This window comes from Canis aureus, chromosome 7, assembly GCF_053574225.1.
Source record: "Canis aureus isolate CA01 chromosome 7, VMU_Caureus_v.1.0, whole genome shotgun sequence".
NCBI lineage: Eukaryota > Metazoa > Chordata > Mammalia > Carnivora > Canidae > Canis > Canis aureus.
Genome location: NC_135617.1, coordinates 7,445,923 through 7,469,792, shown reverse-complemented (window position 1 = coordinate 7,469,792; position 23,870 = coordinate 7,445,923). Strand labels below are relative to the sequence as shown.

General features: G+C 42.0%; 1 long non-coding RNA gene and 1 pseudogene across 2 annotated transcripts; one reads left to right on the top strand and one right to left on the bottom strand.

Moving 5' to 3' along the window:
- Positions 1-1,346: 1,346 nt before the first annotated feature.
- On the bottom strand, positions 1,347-22,791 carry LOC144317035 (proteasome subunit beta type-3 pseudogene; annotated as a pseudogene). Its single transcript, XR_013382911.1, has 2 exons — positions 17,631-22,791; positions 1,347-2,876 (listed from the first exon to the last, which is right to left on the bottom strand). The product of XR_013382911.1 is annotated as a proteasome subunit beta type-3 pseudogene (transcript).
- On the top strand, positions 4,403-16,182 carry LOC144317036 (uncharacterized). Its single transcript, XR_013382912.1, has 4 exons — positions 4,403-4,489; positions 4,931-5,035; positions 7,097-7,186; positions 15,670-16,182. It is a non-coding gene; the product is annotated as an uncharacterized LOC144317036 (long non-coding RNA).
- Positions 22,792-23,870: the final 1,079 nt, after the last annotated feature.

The window sequence follows — 23,870 nt, the reverse complement described above, 5'->3', positions numbered from 1 at the left end:
TAATTCACCACTCGGACCATTGGGTCCAAGATAAGGAAACCATACCCACAGGATTTTAAGAAAACCCAGACAAAATCACTTCCCTGTTGAGCAGTGTCACAAGGGAAAAAAACAGCAAAAAATCACCCAAGCGAGTAACTGTGCAGACTCCTGCACTTCGACCCGAGAGAACAATCTTCCGCCAGGGCCTCATCGTTTTACAGGCAGGTTAGCATCCTTTGTAGGCAGGATTCCTCCGTAAGGGCTGACCGTCATGCTGGCTTGTAGAGCTGGCCTACGTTCTTAATAAAACTGTCAGATTAAGCCAGGCCTGGCTGCAGTATATTAGTAATACAAGTTCTTAACTGTCAATTAGTTAACTGGCTAGTAAAAAGAACCTGGTTTATAAGATTGTTGCTAATGAATATAATGCTTTGTTCTGCAGCAAAACATCTGCTGTGGATATGTAATTAGAAGAAGGGCCCCCTCCTTCCCTCCCCATAGGGAGAACATGTGCAGCTGAATAAAGGAGCTTATTATACCTGCGAGGGGTCAAAGTCTGTGGGTCTGTGGCTTATGGTATTATGACAGATTACAAAACCACTCCATTATGCTAGTCAATCTGTTTCCAAGCACCTAGCAGGGAGCTGGCTGGGCGCTAGGGGCTCTGGAACTAGACTCTCATTGGTTTTCTTCCTAAGGTCTTATGACAGGTCAGCTGTTGTTGACACCACCCGACAGCTCACGTGTCAGAGCCTTTCTATCTGACTTCTGCCTCTGTCACTGCCAGGCTCTCTCGGAGAGTCAGCCTGCCCCTCGGGCCGCGACCAGCTCCCAAGAAGAGCTTAAGTGGATTTGAAACCCACGGGTCACCCCCATTATTTGTGCTAATGAAAGAGAAAAGGAAGCAGAACGCTTAAACCCAACGTGACCTTTGTTTCCGACTCTCCCTCTCTCCCATCCTCTCCCCATCTCCCCCCATTTCTCTTCCACTATTTTCACGGTTCCTCATGTCCCTTTGCTCCTGGTGGCAGGTGCTTTCTTAGAAAACACGTTTAGAGAGGAGAGAGGCTAGAGACCCGTCTCCTCTAAAAGCCTGTTTTGAAGTCGGTTGTCACACATACCTACAAAACTATTTCAGACTCAAGAGGCTGAAAGATAATTTAATGTTTGCCTTCTGCTCCAAAGTGGTTTAAGGAAACTCAATTTTATTCCCTTGGCAGAATTTATAATTACTCTTACAAGTGGGACGCCTGGGTGGCTCAGTGGTTGAGCATCTGCCTTTGGCTCAGGGTGTGATCCCGGGGTCCTGGGATCGAGTCCTGCATCGGGCTCCCCACAGGGAGCCTGCTTCTCCTTCTGCCTATGTCTCTGCCTCTCTCTGTCTCTTATGAATAAATAAATAAAAACTTTTTAAAAAAATTATTATTATAAGTTTTCCTCCCTCATGTTTGCACTTTCCCAGCTGTGCCCTGCCACTGGCTGCACGGTATTGGTGGGAGAGAGGGAGTGACTGTCTTCATTTCCACCAACTCCAGCCTCTCTGCCTGTTTCTGCACCTGTCCAAACAGCCCAGAGTTTATAAAGGGGAAACTCACTGGGGGATGTGACGTGCAAATCATATGTATAAGACTTAATTAGCAGGAATGAAATCATAATTTTCCAAGTAGTAATATCTGAAATAAAAAATACTATGAACACCATATATACGGGGGGGAGGGGAATGGGAGGAGTGGAACTGCATCCCTGTGGTGGAGGGACAGTTTGGCTTCACTGGGAAACCAGCCCTCACTGCTGCCCAGTCATCAGGGAAGTCATACCCCTTGGAAGATACAGCTACTTTTCATCGATTAATACATTTTGAATAACTGTTTAGGACCAAAAATACCTAGGCTAAAGCAAGAGATGACAGGAATCTGGAAAGACCTAGGGAATAAATGGTGTGTCACCCAGAAAGGCTTTGCAGTTGCAAAAGGGGAAGCAGAAGCTGAGCCCATTAAGAGTCATGTGTCAGTTATGTCTGCAGTTAATTATTTGGTGTTATTTCTGCCGCATGTCTTTAAGGTAGCCTTAGAACTTCTACAATGTTCTCTAATGGTTCTATCAGTACAAAGAGCCGTTGGACTGCACCATTCTTTTTTTTCCATTTGAAAGCAGTCATTTATTAACTGACCAGATTACAAAAATAATCATGGTAGATACTTTAGTTCATCCTTCTAATAAGCCTATTGATCTGGTCTTCCTTGTTGCCAGCATCCTGGGTCTATAAAGTTTTGACCTGGTACGTATAAATGTTCTTTGACATGAGCAGCAAAGGGAAATTGGGAAGAGATCCATTGTAAGGAAAACTGGAAGAACTGCATCCTGGAATATTCAAAACAAAAGCCTGTAGCAGAGCACCAGGAACATGGGCTCTGGCATAAGAAACACCTGGAGTTAGCACCTCTCCTCATTAGCTCTAAGCATCAAGAGTCAGAAGTCTTTCTGTGGAATTGTACAAGAGACCCTTTAAAGGTTATAATCTGGGATCAGTTTGTATAAACTGTCAAAAAATGGTCAAGTAATAGGTAGGGGCTTTCAAGAGGAAAATGATGTGCTCAGGAGTGGAAGTGACTCAGAGTAGTTCAGTTCAGCAGTTAGTAGAGTTTTTGGACATTTGTCCAACTGTCTTCCAAAGTAGCTCTAAGCTTTGGTGTATGGGTTCCTGAGGTCGCATTCTGAAAGGAAATGCACTTCCTCTTTTTGAACACACCTCCAGTAGTTTCTTTCTCATGTTATTAAGGAGCATCAGCCAATGAATCTGTTCCGGGTTTCCATTCTGCAGAACTCCAGAGCATTGTACCAGTAACAAGGCAGTAGTTCTTTGATCTTTCCCTTAACTCTTCCTTGGGTGGTTCCTAAGGGAAAAGGAAGCACATGATCATGGAAAGATGGATCCATGGAAAGTCCAGAACAAAAAGAAATCTTGTTTACCACTGGGGTTTATAGGAGAGATTGGGAGACACCATCCTGCTTTATCCATGGCCTGACTCCTGAAGAGACTGATCCAAAAATTATAGTGGCAGAGAACTCTTGGTGCATTTGGCACTGAGATTTAAATGCCACCAGAGTTGTCCTCAAGGCCCAGCCATTAAAACATTGTCTCTCTTGGCATTCTGGTATCTTGTCAGAGAACTTTTCGCTGTAAGGGAAGTGTGGAAATGGGTATGTATATGTGTGCAATCTGTAAGGTTGGGGATAGGTTTCCTGTTAGCCTATATTAAAAAGAGACCTGCAATAAAAAAAAAAAAATTGCCCTGATAGAAAAGGAAAGGGAAGGAAGGGAAGGGAAGGGAAGGGAAGGGAAGGGAAGGGAGAAGGGGAAGGGGAAGGGGAAGGGAAGGGAGAAGGGGAAGACAAGACAAGACAAGACCAGGATTTGATTCATGGCTTTCACTTACTAGCTGTGTGACCTTGAACAAAGTACTGAATTTTCCGAAGTTTCAGTGTCATCATAGGTAAAAAATGAGTATAAATATAATTGGAACTACCTTGGAAGAAAAACTGTAAAAAAAAAAAAAAATGCCCAGGGCAAGGTCTGGCATATAACAGGAGCTCAGTAATGGGTAGGTTTTAAAAAAATCATTATCAGTTTTGAAACACTAGACACTTTAGTGGAATCTAAAGTGTCCTAGGTTTCAAAAGGTGAAGGACTCAAGAATCATTTCAACATCTTATATCCTAGAACAACACTACTAAGACTGCTTCATGTGCTAATGAAAATCCTGTTGTCTAGGCGATTTATAAACATTAAAGCCTCTTATGTCTTCCTCCTGTTAGACTACAAGATCTTTCAGGAAAAGGATGGAGGCTTCCTCATCTCTGTGTCCTCAGAACCTACCATTAAAATGTACATCACACCTTGCAATACTGCTTGGGCATTTTCTCATTGAGGAATTTAAACTGATATGTGAGAGGATATGTCACAAAGGACTGTAATGAGTACAGACCAGGTTTAGGAAAAGTTCCGGTTAGAAGCAATTGCCTTAGGCTGATGAGTCTATGTGTCTCACTTCCCACACTGATGTCCTTGGAGGTTTCAGTCCTGGAAGGCAATTCTGAATTGGGTGGACATTGTAATTGCACAGCCCATCGCTGTTTGAACAATAGTACACAATCCTCTAACTTGTTTGATTCATTAATTCATATATTCAACAAATATTCATCAAGCATCTACAACATGCCAGGTGCCATCTGAGACACTGGGGATACTTAGGGTGAGCAAGACAAGCGGATTCTTATGGAGCTTCACGTCTTGGGGGAGGGGAATGGCGCAGGTGCAAACAGCACAAAATTAAGTCAATAATTTCAGATCATGGTGGGAGCTATGAGGGAAACAAAGAGGACAATGGGCTGGAGATGGACTGGACAGAAGTGGTGCCTCCTTCAGGCTAAGTGCTTCAGGAAGGCTTCCCCTTGGGATGAGGAGTCAGTCCTGGGAACAGAGAGCATTCCCAGGTCAAGAGAACAGGTGAGGGCAAGGGCAGGGCCTCCAGGCAGAGAAACGTAGGTGGAATTCAAGGAGTAGAATGGAAAATAGCTGGTGAATGGGAGGACAGCGGGCAGTGAGGAGCCCCAGGGGAGCAGATGAGGTCAGATCATGAGGGCCACACAGGCTTTAGGCTGACCATGTGGTTCTCCAGGACTGTCTCATAGAACATTTGGCGAATACTTTCAATTTGTATACATGTGGGCTCTTCTGCAGGGTACCGAGAGGGCAATCTGGATCTCTACAGATCATTCTACTATGGACAATTATTAAGTCAGTCTCTGTCAACCCCTTTGAGCCACAAGTCCTATGTTCCCAAGCTATATTTAAAAGACTGAATTGGAAGCCACCCTCCCTTGGAATATTTCTATCGAGGATAATCTATTTGATATTTCATTTTTGTGTCAATTTTAATTTTTATAGCATATCTAAACAAAGAGACACTTGAATGGGTACCTTCCAAAGACCTGAGAATGTAGAAGAAGAAAAATAGTGAACCAAATCCACTAAGAGAAAGTAAAGAAACAGGTATGGCATGCCGAAGAGTTCTAAGCCTCTTGAATTAATTCATCCAGGGCTGAAGGTGCCCACCCTGCTCTATAAAGTGTGATTAGAAGGACATTATCAGAGCTTTGTACTTAAGAAATACTGGGCAGGGCAGCCCGGGTGGCTCAGCGGTTTAGCGGTTTAGCGCTGCCTTCGGCCCAGGGTGTGATCCTGGAGACCCAGGATTGAGTCCCACGTCGGGCTCCCTGTATGGAGCCTGCGTCTCCCTCTGCCTGTGTCTCTGCCTCTCTCTGTGTGTCTCTCAGGAATAAATAAATAAATAAAATCTTAAAAAAAAAAGAAATACTGGGCAACTAATTAGTTAACTGGAGAAACAAGTCAGAAATCTAATGATAAACTGATATTAAAAGTATTTTTTTGGGATCCCTGGGTGGCGCAGCGGTTTAGCGCCTGCCTTTGGCCCAGGGCGCGATCCTGGAGACCCGGGATCGAATCCCACATCGGGCTCCTGGTGCATGGAGCCTGCTTCTCCCTCTGCCTATGTCTCTGCCTCTCTCTCTCTCTCTCTCTCTCTCTGTGACTATCATAAATAAATAAAAAAAAAAAATTAAAAAAAAAGTATTTTTTTTATTTCTTGGTTTAATTGGGATTTCTCTTTTATTCTTTTACAGGGCTTTAGCTCTTTAACTCAGAAAATTAATATTTTGAAAACACAAATGCATATGTGATATTGTTATTGACTTTTTCCAAACAAAAGAAAGAGATTTTTTTTTTTTCCTGCAAGCACTTGAGTCTTCTTTCTCCTCGTTATTCTCTGGGAGAGGCAATGTAGCATTACAGGGGAGGAAGGATTTAGGGCCAGGGGTCAAAGACTTGCTTTCCAACTGCTGTGGGCAAACCATTTCAACTCTCTGAGGCCAGTTTTCCCTGCAGGGGATATTACACCAGATACTGGGGAGTCTCCTGACCTTCCAGCTCTAAGAGTCTGTGATTTTAGAAAGCAAGATGTTTCTGAGAACGGATAAAGGAAATATATTAAAAGATGAGGGAAGCAAGAAGAGACAGACTGTAAGAAAAAAAACAAAATAAGGTTTGAAAAACGAGTCTGGGTATGTACTGTGTTAACCTGTTCCTCGTGAAACATCAGCAATGTTAAATTAAATTTTCTGGGCTTTTTCTCTTTTCTCCTATGCATCTGCTGGTATAAGTGCAAATGGGCTGCAGTACATTGGAGAAAGGCAAGAGCTGGACGGAAGAAGCATAACTGGCCCTCAAACCATCTAGGTGTGAGGGTAGCTTTCTCCCCTCACATGACAACTTGATCCTGAGGTCCAAAAGGTTAAAAGGGATCTTTGCTCTGTGTAGCTGTTCTCAATCATCTTAATTCAAAAGTATACCATTGTTTAATTTATCCAGAATCATCTCTTAAGTGCTTTGCAATATACATCATCAAGGATTTCAACATAAAAAAGACCAAAGATACTCTGAAAGGAGAAGCTTAGAAAATTTTCTTTAAAAATTTTTTTTAAATTTATTTATTCATGAGAGACATAGAGAAAGAGAAGCAGAGACATAAGTAGAGGGAGGAGAAGCAGGCTCCATGCTGGGAGCCTGATACAGGACTCGATCCTGGGGACTCGAGGATCACACCCTGAGCTGAAGGCCGACGCTCAACCACTGAGCCACCCAGGCGCCACAGAAAAATTTCTTGGTTCTAAATCAAGTCTTTTATTTTTCTGTCTAAACTGATTAGGATTCATTTCAGGTCAAGTTACCCTTCAAAATATATCTCTGGACTTTTCTTAAGTATCCAGAGACCAGACCTAGAGAAAGAATAGTCTTTAGCATACTAAATAGAATTCACAACCTCGGGATCCCTGGGTGGCGCAGCGGTTTGGCGCCTGCCTTTGGCCCAGGGCGCGATCCTGGAGACACGGGATCGAATCCCATGTCGGGCTCCCGGTGCATGGAGCCTGCTTCTCCCTCTGCCTATGTCTCTGCCTCTCTCTCTTTCTCTGTGTGTGACTATCATAAATAAATAAAATTAAAAAAAAAAAAAAGAATTCACAACCTCATCTCCAGCCTCATCTCCAGCAGCTGAGAAGATAGTGTCACTTAGATTCATTCATCTCTCCGACAAACCAGGCCCTGAACTCATGTGAGAGGAGGCAAGTGAGTAAACAGCAATTATAGCACTTGGTGATGGGGGGTGTTACATGGTGCTGAGGGAATGCATTGGAAAACATTGCAAATGACCTGTGAGGGTGGCTTGGACCAGGATGGTGACGGTGGAGAGGGAGAGAAGTAGTTGGGCTTGAGATATATGTTGGAGGAAAAACTGATGAGTAAGGGTAACGCACTCTATAAGAAACACAGGGGAAAAGGTTTCTAGTTTAAGTGTGTGAGCTTGGTAGCCATTTACTGAGATGGGAAATCAGGACATTTAACTTGGGACATGCTCAGTGATAAGCTGTAACTCCTCCAAGGGAGATGTGCATTTTGAAGAAGAAAGCTCTCAAGAATCAAGAAGGGTGACGCTAGCTAGAGAGTAGATTGGCAAGCAGTTGGGTTGTCATTTTTGTTTTGGGGAGTTTTTTGTTGCATTTGTTTTTAATCAAATATAATTGGCATCTATATAACATTTTTACCTTTTATATAACATTTACTTATATATAACATTTGTACAACATAATGATTTAATATTTGTATTATTGTGAAATTTATCACAAAAATCTAGCTAACATGTCACCACACAGTTACAAAATTGTTTTTTTTATGATGACTTTTTTTCTTAAGATTTTATTTATTTATTCGTGAGAGACACAGAGGCAGAGACACAGGCAGAGGAAGATGCAGGCTCCATGCAGGGAGCCCGACATGGGACCCGATCCCAGGTCTCCAGGATCACACCCTGGGCAGAAGGCGGCACTAAACCACTGAGCCACCCGGGCTGCTCATCTTATGATGACTTTTAAGATCTACTCTTAGCAGCTTCCAAACATACAATGCCATATTATTAACTATAATCATCACGCTGTACATTACATCCCCTGGACTTACTTATGGATTTTCATTTTTGTAACAAGAATTCCCTACTCGGGGCACAATGACATTTTATGGAGATGAGCACATGATCCCGGGAAAGGGGTTCTTAAATTTTTTTTCTTTTGGTTTTGGTGCTAGGAACATGAGATTTGGTAGAGAATTTCCCTGAGTTGCTCCTGAGTACATCTTGACCCAAAAGGCTATGTCACTCACAATGGCTTGTGAGAAAGTGGCCACAGATCCCCTCCCAAAGCATCGCCTCACCTCCTGCCCCCAAACCTCATCCACCATGAGTCAGGGGAGAGCTCAAGCTTCCAAACAGCTGCCAATCTCTGTCTCTGAAAAGTAGTTCAATTCATCTCAAAACCAGGGAGAGGAAGGAGAAGCTGAGATCAGTAGAATTTCATATTCACAAAGAAGAACAAGGAAGAGAAAGAGGCTACACTGTCTGTTTGAAGACAGGTTTTCTGATCCTATTCTCAAAAACCTCACTCACCTCCAAAGTTATCCAAGCCCAGTGAGTGGCTCCAAAACCATCCTGAGGAGCACCTTGCAAAAAATCACCATCCTCCGTTCCAAAGAATTGGGACATAAAAAAGGTTCTTCATATTTTTTTTCTGCACGTATTAATACCTACTATTCATTTAGCATTTAAAAGTTTTGAGTGGAGTTCCTGGCTGGCTCAGTTGGTGGAGCATGTGATTCTTGATCTTAAGGTCTTGAGTTTGAGCCCCACGCTGGGCACAGAGATTACTTAAACAAACAAAATGACTCAAAGCATTTTTTTAAAATGAAAGTTTTGAGTTATGACACCAGCTCTAAAGAAGTTTCTTATTGGTCTCCAGTTATCTTACTAAAATTGGAATATGCAGCCACCAAATAAACTTGGTTATGATTATATTATCTGTAAGAACAATTAATCAAGCAGGAAATCATGCTTTTTTAAAAGATTTTATTCATTTATTTAAGAAAGAGAGAGCGGAGTGGAGAGAGCGAGCATAAGCAGTGGGGAGGGGCAGAGGGAGAGGGGGAAGCAGACTGTCCGCAGAGCAGGGAGCCCGGACAAGTGGCTCAATCCCAGGACCCTGAGATCATGACCTGATCCAAAGGCAGACACTTAACCAACAGATCCCCCCAGGCGCCCCAGAAATCATCATGCTTTTATAGTCAACTTTGTTTTTCATATAAAATTAAAACCAAGGAAACAATAAGCACTCTATTAAAAGGATATACATTTTTAAGTTTTAAATAAAATGCAATTGCCTATGTACAATCAAGTTCCAGTCTCCATTAACTTTAAGTTAGTAATCCCTGTTTTTATGACCTGAGATCTGCCTATTTCTTGGTCTGGGCGCTAGACCACCTCAATGGCATGGTCATCAGATCAGAAACTCTGTGAGGTCAGGCCCATACCCGTCTGGGTCACCGCTGGAGCCCCAGTGCCTGGCGCACTGCCTGCATCTCTTAGGGAACCAGAAATATGTCTTCAGAGAATGAATGAGTGGACACAATCCAGGACCAGGCCTTTAGGATAAACTGAATCTGGTTGGATTATTTCTGAAGTGCTGGAAGGAGATAGAACTTAAGAGGTAAATGTGAATCAAAGCAGAGGGAAGGGAGCCAACACCAGAGGAGTATCAAATGTACTTTGTTTTGGTTTTTCCCTTGAGGGATTTTTATGAAGCCAAAAATAAGAGCTAAAAGGAGAGTTCAGGCCACGAAGATCAGGAACTTCTCAGAAACTCAGGTTGTGAACAGGGCAAAGAACTAAGCAGGGGTCCCAGATGTTCTTGCTGGTGCTGGTCGGTCATGTGACATATGGACGGGTCCTCCAGTTTAAACATTAAACTTGGTCCCCAAAGAAGCTTTCTTGAAACCAGAGTCCTCCCGGGATGGCTTAAACATTTCAAAATAATTTGACAACAAAAATCTTTATAGTGAAGTATACTGAAGTCAGAGGAACCTTAGCTCAAGGCCACATTCCCCAAAACATAGTTTTAAATTTTTCTTAATAACCTACATGGGGGATTAATAAGGTTTTGTGGGAAGGAAAAAAAAGGGTGAGTAAAACAAATGCTAAGCAGATTACTTTCTTATAGCAATTCTCAGACCCTTTAATATGTTAATGTACATTAGGAATCTCCAAAAGAATGTGTGTGTGTAGCATCGCTTAAGACTAGAATTCCAGGGGGGAAGAAAAAAGAAGACTGGAATTCCGCACAGCGCTTTTTGGAAAATACTGACTTATTGAGTAATCCCACCTTCCTCTTTTTTTTTTTTTTTTTTAAAGATTATTTATTTGTTTATTTATGAGAAACACAGAGAGAGAGAGGCAGAGACACAGGCAGAGGGAGAAGCAGGCTCCATGCAAGGAGTCTAAAACTCCAGGGTCAGGTCCTGGGGCACCCAGGGGTCCACCCACTTCCCCTTAAGCACTCTTCTGCTACAAGAAATTCTCCATCAATGGCAACACCTTTCTCTTCAGAGAATTTCATTTGCTTTTTGTGTGGCATGGCAAGAGCCCAAATGAAAGCTTAAAGACCTGAAATACATATTTTTCAGTAAGAAAGAAATGTTTTTCTCCGAAGTTTTTGTGTTTTGTCCATTGAAACCAGAACATATATATACATATATAAATATATTTTTACATAGAAATATATAATATATAATAAATATATAATATATTTAAATAGATTATATTTAATATATTTATATATAATAAATATAAATAAATAATATATATTTTATATATAAACTAGCCCTTTAGTGACCAATACAAACAGAAAAATGTGACAAAACTGCTTTGGGAAAGAACACAAAATTAGAAAAACAATTTATAAAAATATAACTTCAAAAATGTTTTTAAAATAAAACTTAACCACAAACACTGAGATATAATGTGGTGTCATCATGTGTTTGAAAAGGAGAATTACTCATTATTTTCATAATTCCTCAGAGTACCATTCAATAATTTGCCCAAGGATTTGCTTTTATGTTCTAGCGGCCCCCAAAGGTGGCAATATCTGCTTATAAAAGCCTTGAGTTGGACTGTGCAGCCTGCTGACTTTTTTCCAGGTATTTTCTCATGAAAACAAGATTGCACCCTGGGTGGGCAGTGTCACTTAATCGCTTGTGCCTCTCGGAGACTTATATGTACCTTTTCCTTCTCTTCACAATATCGATTTTTTTCTTAGCCAGTGATTATAAAATATGTTCTGAAAGAAAACAAAAATATGCTCCATACCGAGACTGCTTAGGAGTCTCTCTCCCGGGATCCCTGGGTGGCGCAGCGGTTTGGCGCCTGCCTTTGGCCCAGGGCGCGATCCTGGAGACCCGGGATCGAATCCCACGTCGGGCTCCCAGTGTATGGAGCCTGCTTCTCCCTCTGCCTGTGTCTCTGCCTCTCTCTCTCTCTCACACTGCGTGCCTATCATAAATAAAAATAAATAAATAAATAAGTAAAATTATATATATATATAAAAAAGAAAGGAGTCTCTCTCCCTCCCTCTCCCTCTGCCCCTTCCTGCCCCCTTCCCCCTGGTGCTAGCATGTGCTTGCTTGCTCACTCTCTCTCAAATAAATAAATAAATCTTTAAAAAAAAACAAAAAAGGAAGTGTCTGTCTACCACAGTTTGAAACAAGCTTTTGGGTTTTACTGATGAAATAGTCATGGCGTTTCAAAAAATAAATGATTACACTAGGCCCAAGTAAGAAATATGTGTTAATCATTGAAACAGCTTCTTACTGATCATCATCTACTCTATACTCTGATGGGTGCTTCTCCTCCCTATGGCGTGAAGGGATTCGGCCATAAAGGCTGAGACTGTCCTAAAGGCTCCTGGAGAAGTCCCATCAAGGAAAGCACTGGGCCTGCAAGATGAAACTGCCCACAGTGTCCAGCAGGTTGCCTTCTGCAGGGCTATCCTTGCTCAGCGGCATAAGAAAGTGGGGGTATCAAACTCTGAAAGCTGCCCTTGGTCCTGCAGGATTTGTCCCTAGAAGAGTTGCCCTAACAGACCATTTTTTAAATCAAAGTCTGAATGATGGCTGGATTACAGAGCTGTTGTAGCTCAGAGATGGAGTGGGCTGGTTATCATTCCTCTGCTTGCCTTCACGATTCATTCTCCATCCCTCCCAGCCCTGCTCCATGCCCAAGGAAACTGGCCCCCTTCAGAGGAGAGGATGGGAGGAGAGAGCAATCAGGCCTTATTCTCTGCCCTCCCTGCTTAGGAGCTGTGTCTCTGTGGGTAGCTGTGACCTTCCACACATTTGGCTCCCCTCAGGTGGCCCATCTTTCATGCTCTAGCTCTCACCAGGCTCCAAAACCGATTTTCCTCCCCTTGGCCCCTTCAGCCCTAGGGGAAATAATGGTTTCCTGCCAGTGTCAGACCCAAAATCCCTTTGTTCATGTCCTCAACCCTGCCCCCACCTCTGAAGGTAGCCTCTTTGTTCCAGTCTCTTCATAGAACTATCTGGGGTGAATTCTGTTTCCTGTGGGCAACCTGACTGATAAACCAACTGCCACTCATTTGCAGAATGAAGCTGTTAAAAGAGAGCTTGAGTTAATAAAATATATTTTCTTCACAGCTTCAGAGGATTGTGTAGAAATACGGGTTTTGAAATCATGCAGATCCGTTCTTATTAATTGTGTGATTCTAAGTATGCTTCACCTTTCTAAATATCAGCTTTCTTATCCAGAAAATGGAGCTAAAAACAGTATTTTAACACATCAGATTGTTGTCAGGATTAAATGACATAATGTTTGTAAAATACTCAGCACAGTGCCTAAAATATCAAAGATTGTCAGTAAGTTGGAGCTCTTGTTTTTATTATTTTTATCTTTAAGTATATTTCAGTTTTCAAACTGACTGCATCTGTGTCTCTCTATGAATTGCTTAGTGTTAGTCCTTTCATAAATAAGAAATGAAAGACAAGCACATTATAGAACATTATTTTATCAATATGGACATTGGATGCTCGAGGGATCTGTACTGGTAGATTAAGGGCCAATAGCAGAGAAAGAAAGGAGTTCCAAGTTGGTCACCTTTAGGAGCAGCATTGCCCCTACCAAGTCCCCCCAAAACAGATACCTAACTTTTCACTCTTTTCACACCAGGCTTTCACATATTCACACGTCCTGGGCAATATAACACATTACATTGTCTTGTCCCTTTAGCGCAAACTGGAATTCCTCATCTGTTCACCTGAAATCTACTGAATCAGCTGGTGTTGGTTTATCTGTGAATGACCCCAAACTCCAAATAATAGTAGTCCAAGCAAGATGAAAGTTTCTTCTTCCTTCACATAAAATCTGAGTGGGCAGTCCTGAGTTGGCAGGGAGCTCCATGGTAGCAAGGACTCAGGCTGATTGCTCTGCTGTCCTTTCTTTCAAGGTGGAGCTCCAGCCATGACAGCCATATTCCAAGTAGCAGGATGGAGAGAAAGGGGAAAGATAAAAGATTTTGTGAAATAATAGAAAATATGTATATTGGCCTCTGCTTCTCAGTTCCTGGCACGGAAGTCCTAGAACCCTTCTAATTTCCTAAGTGATAAGAGCACTAGGAGCATCTTTTGTTCTAATATTTGGTCTTTGACCCCCAGCCCTGGACACACAGTCCTAAATTGCTTGGAATTTCCTGGGTGTGTCTTTTGTTCTAATGAAGCAACTCTTGGTAGTCTTCTGAATAGCTTCAGGATGGGAGCTGGTCACCAGAAAGATCAAGCCATAATTAAAAGCTTGTAACTTTTAATCCCACCTCCTATTCTCTGGGAAGTTTTTTTTTTTTTTTTTTTAAGATTTTATTTATTTATTCATGAGAGACACACAGAGAGAGGCAGAGACACAGGCAGAGGGAGAAGCAGGCTCCATGCAGGGAGCCGGATGTGGGACTCGATCCCAGGACCCCAGGACCACGCCCTGGGCAGAAGGCAGGCACTAAACCACTGAGCCACCTAGGGATCCCTCTGGGAAGTTTTGAAAGGGACTAGACATTGAAGTGATAGCCGATCATAGCTATGTGATGAAGCCTTCATAATAATCACCAAAATATGGGGGATTCAGAGAGTTTGTGGGTCAGTAAGCACATCCACATGTGGGGAGGGTGATGTACCCCAACTCCACAGGGACAGAGAAGCTCCTGCACTCAGGACCTTTCTGGACCTCTCCCATGTATCTCTTTATCTGTTCAACTGTATTCTTTATCGTATTCTTAATTATACAAGAAACTGACAAATATGTGTGTCCCTGACTTTTTAAAGCCATTCTAGTAAACTATCAAACCCAAAAAGAGGGTTGTGGGAACCCCGATTAGAGCCAGTGAGTCCAAAGTATAGGGAACAACACCGGACTTGTGATTGGCATCTGAAGTGAGAGGTTGCGGGCAGTTCTGTGGAATTAAGCCCTTAGCCTGTGGGATCTGACACTAATTCCAGGCAGATAGTGTCAAAACTGATTTAAATTGTAGGACACCCTGAGGGTACCAGAGAATTGCTCAATTATGTGGAAAACTTACACATCTAGGGTCAGAAGTGAGGGAAGTAAGATAGTAGAACAGGAGTAAATGAGAAGCTTGGGAGTTGTTCCTTTACATTGGCTGGCATTGGCTCTCTCTTAAAACAGGAATCCCAGAAGTTGCCATTAGACATTTCTGCTGTGAGCCCATGGGCCACAACTTAGTCAGATGGCAACCACTGGCCCCGCCAACCTCCAGTAATCAAGAAGGCTGGGAAATGTTGACTTTATCCTGGGAAGTCACATGTCCAGCTCAAACTACATTAACTATAGAAGAAATGTAGAGCAACTATTGGGGGCTACGAGTAACTTCTACCACCTTCCTTTCTACCACTCTTCTTCCTCACCATACAAAACATACAAAAACATTCCTCACCATACAAAAACAGAGGCAGACATTAAAAAAAAAAAAAAAAAGAAACCCACAATGCTATCTTGACAGTAGAAAAGGGCACTTTAGTTTTCAGCCTCCAGAAATGGTATGGTGTGAAATCAAAAGGAAACCAGAAAGCTGTACTGTATCCTATTTTGCCCCACCTCAAACTCTACTCAGCTCACAATTTCCAAACCTGAGCAATCAGTAGACCTTGTTTTAGACTGCTGCCCCTGCCCAAACATACCAAGCAATCAGAGCATAAATCTGTATAAATAAATACAACATTGACAGTAACTGGAATTACAGAATACATTTCATACCTGAAGGATAAAGACAGCCTAGTAAAACAGTCTGATGTTTATCTTTAACCACTCGGGCGTGGATTCAATGGGTACCCATGGCAATTGCCTGGCAAGTCCGTTCTGTTTCCCTGTGGCCATCTCCATAATTCATAGGACTCAAAACAGATTTTTAATTGAATATGCAAAATAGGTGTTAAGTGATCAGGAGAAAGAGAATGGAGTTGATGCCGGTGAGCAGATACTGCGGTGCTAATGACAAGTGAGGTATACAACAGGAATGGGAAGCAGATGACAGATAGAGACCTACTCCAAAGGATTTAGAAGTAGATTGTTTTCAGGGGACACAGTAGGAAGGGGTTGAATGTAGGAATCTGCCAATTTTGTCTTCTCAGATAACTATCTTTCAATTTTGTCTTTGTAGGTATTTGTTCCTCTGCCACTTTGTATGATTGGCAAGACTGTCAAATTGAAGGACTCTGCCATTTGAACAGACGAACAGAGATATGAGTGTGTGTGCTAGTGGTAGGAACAGCCTAGAACCTTAGGCCCAGACGATCACAGTACTTCATTCTCTTAGGCACAGTGATTGGGCCAGGGATGGGCAACAGGTGCCCCAGTCTAGGCCAATTAGAGCCCTTTTCTAAGACTTCTCAATTCGGAGCCAGAGGAGAAGGGGAGTTACTTTTTGGAAGTATGTGAATGAAGACTGCCAGCAGCCTTTTTCTTTCTACATGAAGAGCACCTGTCTACAAGCATGAAAGCAACATAGATAAGTGGGTGAAGGGTGCATAGGGCAACCCGTTGAGTTCCTGAGTCCAGTCAAACCAGAAGTGAGATCATTTCCTGGACTTTCCAGCTATGGAGTCCAATAAATCTCCTCTTATGCATAAGCTAGTGTGAGTTGGGTTTTTGCCACCACTTGTAATCAAAAGAAGTCTGGGAAAAAATATGCTCTTCCCATTAGAAAGAGACTATGAGTCCACAGCAAATTCAATGAAATGAACACTTAAGCACATTGGTATCTGATAAAGATTTATTAGCAAACTACGAACAAATCAGAGATGGTAGAGAATGTCAAAGAAACCAGTTTTGCTCAGTTTTGTTGTTGTCCTTCTGACACTGGTAGTTTTTGCTTTTGAAATTGTAAGAGGAAGGAAAAGAGATGTGTCAGTCTAGAGAGAAGGGATTGAGAGGCAGTAAAGGGAGGTATGAGAACAGAGTGATGGAAATTGGTAGATTCCTACTTTCAACCCTTTTCTACTGTGTCCCCTGAAAACAACCTTGGAGTAAATCTCTGTCACCTGCTTCCCATTCCTGTTGTATACCTCACTTGTCATTAGCACTGCAGTATCTGCTCACTGGCATCAACTCCATTTTTGAGAGATGGCATGATGTAGTCCCAGCTACAGGGAACATGGGTCACAGCCTTGGCTTTGTCACTACAGCTTCGTCTACTTGGGTAAACCATTTGACTTGTTGTGATTTCTACACTTGAGAAATAAGGAAGCCTGTAATAAAGGGTGATGAAGGCCCCTCTTGGTTCCAACAGTCTATGATTCTAGTGTATCCCCTATATCTGCCAGAAAAATGAAGGAAGCAGGGAATAGGATGCTTCACTATTGGATTCACAGATATCAAGGGAGTGACCTCAGGTTTTCTCAAGAGGTCCAGCTTGGATGGCAACTACTCTGACACACCCAGGGCAGCCTCAGATCATTCTATGGACAATTGAGGCTCTGGCTGTCCCCTGAGGAAGTCAAAACATGGTCAACAATTTTTGGGCTGGGAGTAGATCCAAGGTAGGGCTCCCTGTTTATAATTCATTAAATAATTTATCGAATTCGTTAGTCAGAAAGGGCAGAACCAACCTAAGCTCCCTCTTCCCTCCTCATCCTCATCCTACCTACTGAGGAGTGCTGACCCACACTAAATCCTATCCAGAGGAGCATACCTGGAATCCATCCAACCTAGCAAGTGCAGCCTGCCTGGCAGAGACCTAAGCAAACCAGTTTCACACAGGAAAATTCAATAGCCTGCTATTATCACAGCCAGGGAGGCAGGGGAGGAGCAATCCCATCTATCAGAGTGGTTTGAGGAGGAGAAGGAGGAGGAGAAGTGAGAATGGGAAGAAGAGGCAAATAAACAAACAGAGGAAAGGAAGCATTATGGAAGGTGCTCCTGCCCAAAAACTGGGGCTGAAGGATAAGTCTGTGAGAAGAAAGTTTTCTTCTAGCTCCTTTAAACTGTTTTCCCCAAATCCACCAAAATGGTCAGCAAGAAGTTTCTCAGTTTTTAGAGTTTTGAAACTACTTGGGTTTACAGTAGGCATTTAATAAATGTTTACTACGTGAAAAAAAAAAATCAATGAAAGGATGAACAAACCTGTCGGTCACCATGTTCATTCTCTTTGTCTTTGATTCTCTGCTGAGCCACCAAAACGGAATATGCTCCACGGAAGACAAGGCCTGATAAGGATGGGGGCTCCTCGCAGGCTCAGCTGAGGCTGGCAGTCCCTGCTGTGGACCATCCGGGCAGAATCATAATGGGTCACATCACAGAGGATGCTTCTTTCAGTCAGTGAGCAATTGTTAAATCATATGCCCGTTGGGGCCCAGGACCATGTAGACGTTAGTCCTGGACTCCCCTAACGGAAGGGACAGTGTTAGCCCATATAGAATAATGATATGAACCATTATAAATCCGTAAATGGCCTGATGTAGAGAGAACTATAATTGCAATTAAACTTCAAAGAAAGAGAGATGAGTGGGGGCTGGAACAATCTAGGAAAGCTCCATTGAAGTAGGATTTGATCTTGATGCAGAGAACAAGTGAATGTTCATTCACTTGGGAGGAACTTAGGTTAACATTCTGCACTCTGATCCCACCTGAGTCATCACAGTGCTATTTTCCAGATGCACGGCCAAGCCCTCTTCAATTTGCCTTCCGTACTCTGCATGGCAGGCGAGATTCCCATCACCATTAGAGCAGAGGGGGGCTTCACAAAGAGCAGTGCAATTTGAGTGTTGATGAGGCCAACAGGTTTGATCCTGAAGGTTATTATTGCTGCCAGGCTGTAACCTAGACATATAAATTTGCTGCTTCAAATGTTCCATCGGGAGAATCGGCTGGGGAGCACTAATCCTAAGTGAAACCATCTTGATTACAAAGGAAGAAACGACAACACCGTATCGTTTAACTGCTGAACTTAACAATGAAACACAAAGCAGCATTAAAGTTCTCTGCCTGTAATGCCACGGTTTAAGCAGTTAATCTTATTTTAGCTGAATGGCATGTTCATTACAGCAAATAAGTAGGTAATATGTGGGATTACTGAAAGGAAAGATAAATTAAGCCAGTTATGGGCATCATGTTGATTTTTTCTTAACTGTCTGATTTAACTTGGTATTTTTCAACAGTCAGATCTAATATATACTCATCTAGCAGAGATTAAGTAGATGGGCCTTTTGCCCAGAAAAGGTATTACATATAACTTAAGATGCTAGTTTTCAGGGCAGCAATCCATGATACTCAACATTGCCTCCAGCCTGGAATCTTTAAGGCTTAAACTGGAGGGTTCCTGAGTGGTAAAATGGCACTTCTCTCTTTCCATTAAAGATGTTTTCACCATTTATGCTTCTCATGGGCAGCTGAAGCACTTTTCTTCAAGGTCTTAAATATCCTTCTGGGTGGACCTGCTATGAAGACACCTTCCAACATAATGTATAGTGCAGGAATGTATTTTATCTCATTGTGCTTGCCTCAAGCAAGTATTACTCTTACCGCAAACACCATTCACTGAACTAGGGGTATGAGAGGAAAGGGACATATATTGTCCCAAAACTGGAGGAGATTACAATCTAGTCAGAAGAGGGGGGATAATAATAAAAAATATTAGAAACCTAGGAAATAATGTGAGAGGGTGTATAAGCAATTGCCCATTGCATAGTGCAGTCCATAAGTGAAAAAAACTAGCACTTACTGAGCAATATGAAGTCCTAGATATTGGGCATTGCACTGTAGGCTCTTCGTATACTTATTCTCATTTAATTTGCACAATTATCTTGTGAAGTCACTCTGATTACCTCCCCTTTTCACAGCCCTCTCAAAGTGAAGGCCCAAGTAAGGGGAAAAACAGGAGTTTAAGCCCGGGTCTGGTTGATTCTAAAGCTCTTGCTTTTTCGCTTCTAGCAAGTTGCTTCCTGAAGAAATATGAAGAGTCAGGAGCAGAAAAAAAAAAAAAAAAAATCCTCAAAGAGGCAATGAAAGGAATGGAATTGGATGTATCTTCATCAGAATGTATCGTCAGTCCAACTTGAAAACAACGAAGTTCTTTACCAGTATCCACCTGACAGTTCATTCTACTTCCAGGAAGAGCCTAAAGAAATAACCTTTTCAGATAATGCAATGACCTTAAAACATTTTGTTCCAAAAATAATCCCCTCCTGACTTTTATGCCATTGTTATGTTTTCATTCTAGTCATTCTCTCATATATCTAGATAGATAAATGAGTAGAAAGGATATATATAGAGACATCCCACAGAATATTATTGTTGTATGCAGTTGTTATTAAATTTATCCATATATTTTCTCCCTATACCTCTGAGTTTCCATCTAGGTTCATTTTACTCCTGCCTGAAAAACTGTTTTTAGCTATTCCTTTAATATGTAGGCCTGCTTGTGAGAATTTTGTCTTTATGTCCAGAAATGCCATTATTCCCCTTTTAATTTTGAAGAATTTTTTGGCTGGGCATATAACTCTCAGTTGTCAGTTATTTTCTTTTAGAGCTTTGGAGATATTTCATTTGTCTTTCTGGCTTTCATTATTTCTCTTGAGAAACAAGCAATAAGTTTGATTATTGCTCTTTTAAAGGTAACATATCTTTTCTCTAGCTGTTTTATAAGATTTGCACTTTGGTTTTCATATGCAATGAATGTGACTAGGTTTTTTGGTTTGTTTTAAATTCTGGTTAGGCTTAATTTGTGACATTTTTCACCATTTTGGAAAATTCTCAGCTATTAGCTTTTCAGAAATTGCTCCCATTGTATTTTCTTTCTCCTTTGCTTCAGAGACTCTAACTACATTTATATTAAATCTTCTAAATGCACCCCCTATATCCCCTACCCAATCTGTATTTCCAAACTTTTTTCTTTAAATGTTTCCTTCCAGAGATATTCTTCTAACAGATTTTGAATTGACTCTTTAACTAGGACTTATTTACTATTAAAACCCTTCCACGGACTTAATTTCAGCTATCATATTTTTTTATTTGGGATTTTACTCCTTTCTTTGGCTTTCATAATTGCCAATCTTCTTTTTTGTTTTACCTCTTTACCTTTTGTTTTGTTTTTGATAGCAAAATTATTCATCTTTTTTAAGTAGTCTCTGAGAACAGAAAGTTAGTCCATTCCAGCCTTTAGTGTCCTGGTGGTAATTTTGTCCTTCTCAATGATGCGGACAATGACTCCCATGCCTGACAGTGCATCCTGATCCACAGTATTCAGCATGGTTTGTGAGATAGTTTCAAACAGGTGTTCTGGATTCATGTCAGGCCCCCAGAGGGCTCACACACCCCATACATTTGTTTGGAGCAGGTGCATGGATCATGATGTTGTCAGTCACCATGGGGCAGCAGATAAGGCCTAGGGAGCAAATGAGGGGCTTAGTCTTCAGGTCCAACCCCATGATGACTGGCTTTGTGTAGTAGGGGCCAAACCACTTCTCATACAAGATGTGGCCACCATGCTCATGAGGGTATAAGGCTTGATCTGCCGACCTTCCTTCAGCTCATACAGGTTCAGCTGGAACTTGAGGTGCTGGGCAACAGTCTGGACATTTGTGGTGAGCCCAGCCAGGTCTATGTAATGTCAATCGCCCATGGGAAAGATCTTCTAGAAGTCTATGGTCACCATCTGGGACTGGATCCCACAGCACCTTTCGTCAGTGATGGTCACACAGTTCTTCCCATTCATGGCCACAGTGGCCCTTCTGTTATAGGACATAACAGACATGATTGCAGTGTACTGGGACCTCCAACTGCCACAATTCCAGTCAACTAAGGCTCACTGCCTGTTTTACCTTTTTGAACGTATTGAATGAACTACTAAGCAATTTGCTGTCAAGTAAAAACTTAGAGTTGACAACAAAGAAGCAATCAGTGAATTCTAGACCCACTTAAGATATAGAAAGCCATAAGCACTGCTCCTACAAAGTGTTTTGCTTTGGACAGAGTACAGGAGGAAGAGTAGTAACCAAAAAAGTAAGAGAAGAAAAACTGAAATGTTAACAAAAGCTTAAAGACCAATTGTGGGCTAGTATGACAACTTAGAATCTCTGGGGGCCATGGATACAAGCAGTCTGCCCCATTTGCCAGCACTTTTCCATAGGCCTCCCTGGGTGTTCATGAAAGACTAGGGGAGAATTGAAAGAGCCTCCCTTTGGGGAAGATGAGCAGATGACAACCAGCTACCAATGGGAGAGAGGCATAAAACCCATGCCCATCTTCTATACAAAGAAAAAGCCATCTGCCACTAGAGCACTGGTACAAAACCTTCCTGACCCCTGGTCCCAAGAAAAGACTGGCTGTGGTAGAAGAGGAGTTGAAGCAAAAGCCATCAGATGCTGCAGGAAGGCAGGAAAGCCACCAGTCCCCAGGATCCTTGGGTGATACAAAGCAGAGGTCTGTTACCAGTGAGAGAAGGACAGAAAATTCACTCCCATTTAAGACCTCACCCCATTACAATGCAAAGTCTGATTGCCATGGGAAGCGGGAGGCCCACCCTAAAACTCAAGAGCCCAGGACCTGCATGAGACTGCCGGCCCCAACCATAAGCCTTGTGCAAAGAAACCAGCAACATAACTCCACAGCGGAAGGAGGGATAGGACCATGGAGAGAGACCCCACTTGTTGCACAGGTACACACAATCTGCTGAGAGCTGATGGTGAAATAGGAACAGAGAAAAATCCTCTGGCATTCCAGGGCACACAACAAACACAAAATGGCAGCAGTCCCCCCACTGGAGCAATTTGAAAACTATGGTATACTGAAGGTAATGATATTAACAGTAAAACCCAAGTCCAGATCAACTACTAGCAGGAGAAATTCAGTTCCCTCCATGCTAATAGCCTCATAGAAAGGTTTGCCCATTTGCAGGTATGAATGCTATTTATCTCAGTTTCTACCGTTCTTTTCCATGCAATATCTGGCATTTAACCAAAAATTAAAAGACAAATTAAAAATCAAGAAGAAAATGACAAAAATGTATTGTCACGAGATAAAGTAGTCAACAGAACAAGATCCAGAGATGGCCCACATATTGATACTATCTAATAGGAACTTCAAAATAACTGTGGTTAAAATAAAGGATCTGCGGCACCTGGGTGGCCCAGCTGGTTGAACAGCCAGCTCTTGATTTCAGCTCAGGTCATAATCCCAGGGTTCTGGGATTAAACCCCACATCAGACTCCTTTCCCAGTGGGGAGTCTGCTCCTCTCTGCCCCCTACCCTTCTCCTGGCTTGTGTCCTCTCTCTCAAATAAATAAACAAAATCGGGATCCCTGGGTGGCGCAGTGGTTTAGCGCCTGCCTTTGGCCCAGGGCGCGATCCTGGAGACCTGGGATCGAATCCCATGTCGGGCTCCCAGTGCATGGAGCCTGCTTCTCCCTCTGCCTATGTCTCTGCCTCTCTCTCTCTCTCTCTCTCTCTGTGACTATCATAAATAAATAAAAATTTAAAAAACATTTAAAAAAAAATAAATAAATAAACAAAATCTTTTAAAAAATAAAATACTAAGATTTAGTGGAATGGGTGCACAGCATACAAGACAGATGGAGGATTTCAGCAGAGATAGTATTTTTAAAAAGAGTTAAGTGAAAATATTCAAAATAAAATACAGTATCAAGATATGAAGAATCACTTCAATAGGCTCATCAGCAGACGGGACACAGCAAAAGAAAGCATCAATGAACCTAAAACGGGTCAATAAAAATGATCCAAACTGGGGCGCCTGGGTGGCTCAGTCACTTGAGCAACTGCCTATCGACTTCAGCTCAGATCATGATCTCAGAGTCATGAAACTGAGCCCCATTGTCAGGCTTCATACACAGCAGGGAGTCTGCTTGAGATGCTTTCCCTCTCCCTCTCCCTTTGCCCCTCCCCCTGTTCACTCTTTCTCTTTTTCTTCAATAACAAGCAAACAAACAAACAAACAAACAAAGGAATGATCCAAACTGAAACGCAGAAAGAAAGTCAGAGTGTACAACAGAAGTGTGCATCCAACTGAGCTGTGGGACAATATTATATCACCTAACAAATCTAATTGGAATCCCAGAAGAAGAGAGAAGAGGGCAGAAGGATATTTGATAGTAGAATGAGAATTTCCAAAATTAATGAAAGACAACAAAAAGATCCAAGAGGCTCAGAGAATCTCAAGGAGAATACAAAGAAAAATACACTTAGACACATCATAGTAAAACTGCTAAAAATAAAAAATTAAGAGGAAATCTTAAAGGTAGCCAGAAAACAACAAAAACATTACATAGAGAAGAACAAATAAAAGGATTATAGCAGGACTCTCATCAGAAACTTTGCAGTCCTGAAGGCAAAGGAGTGATTTCTTTAAAG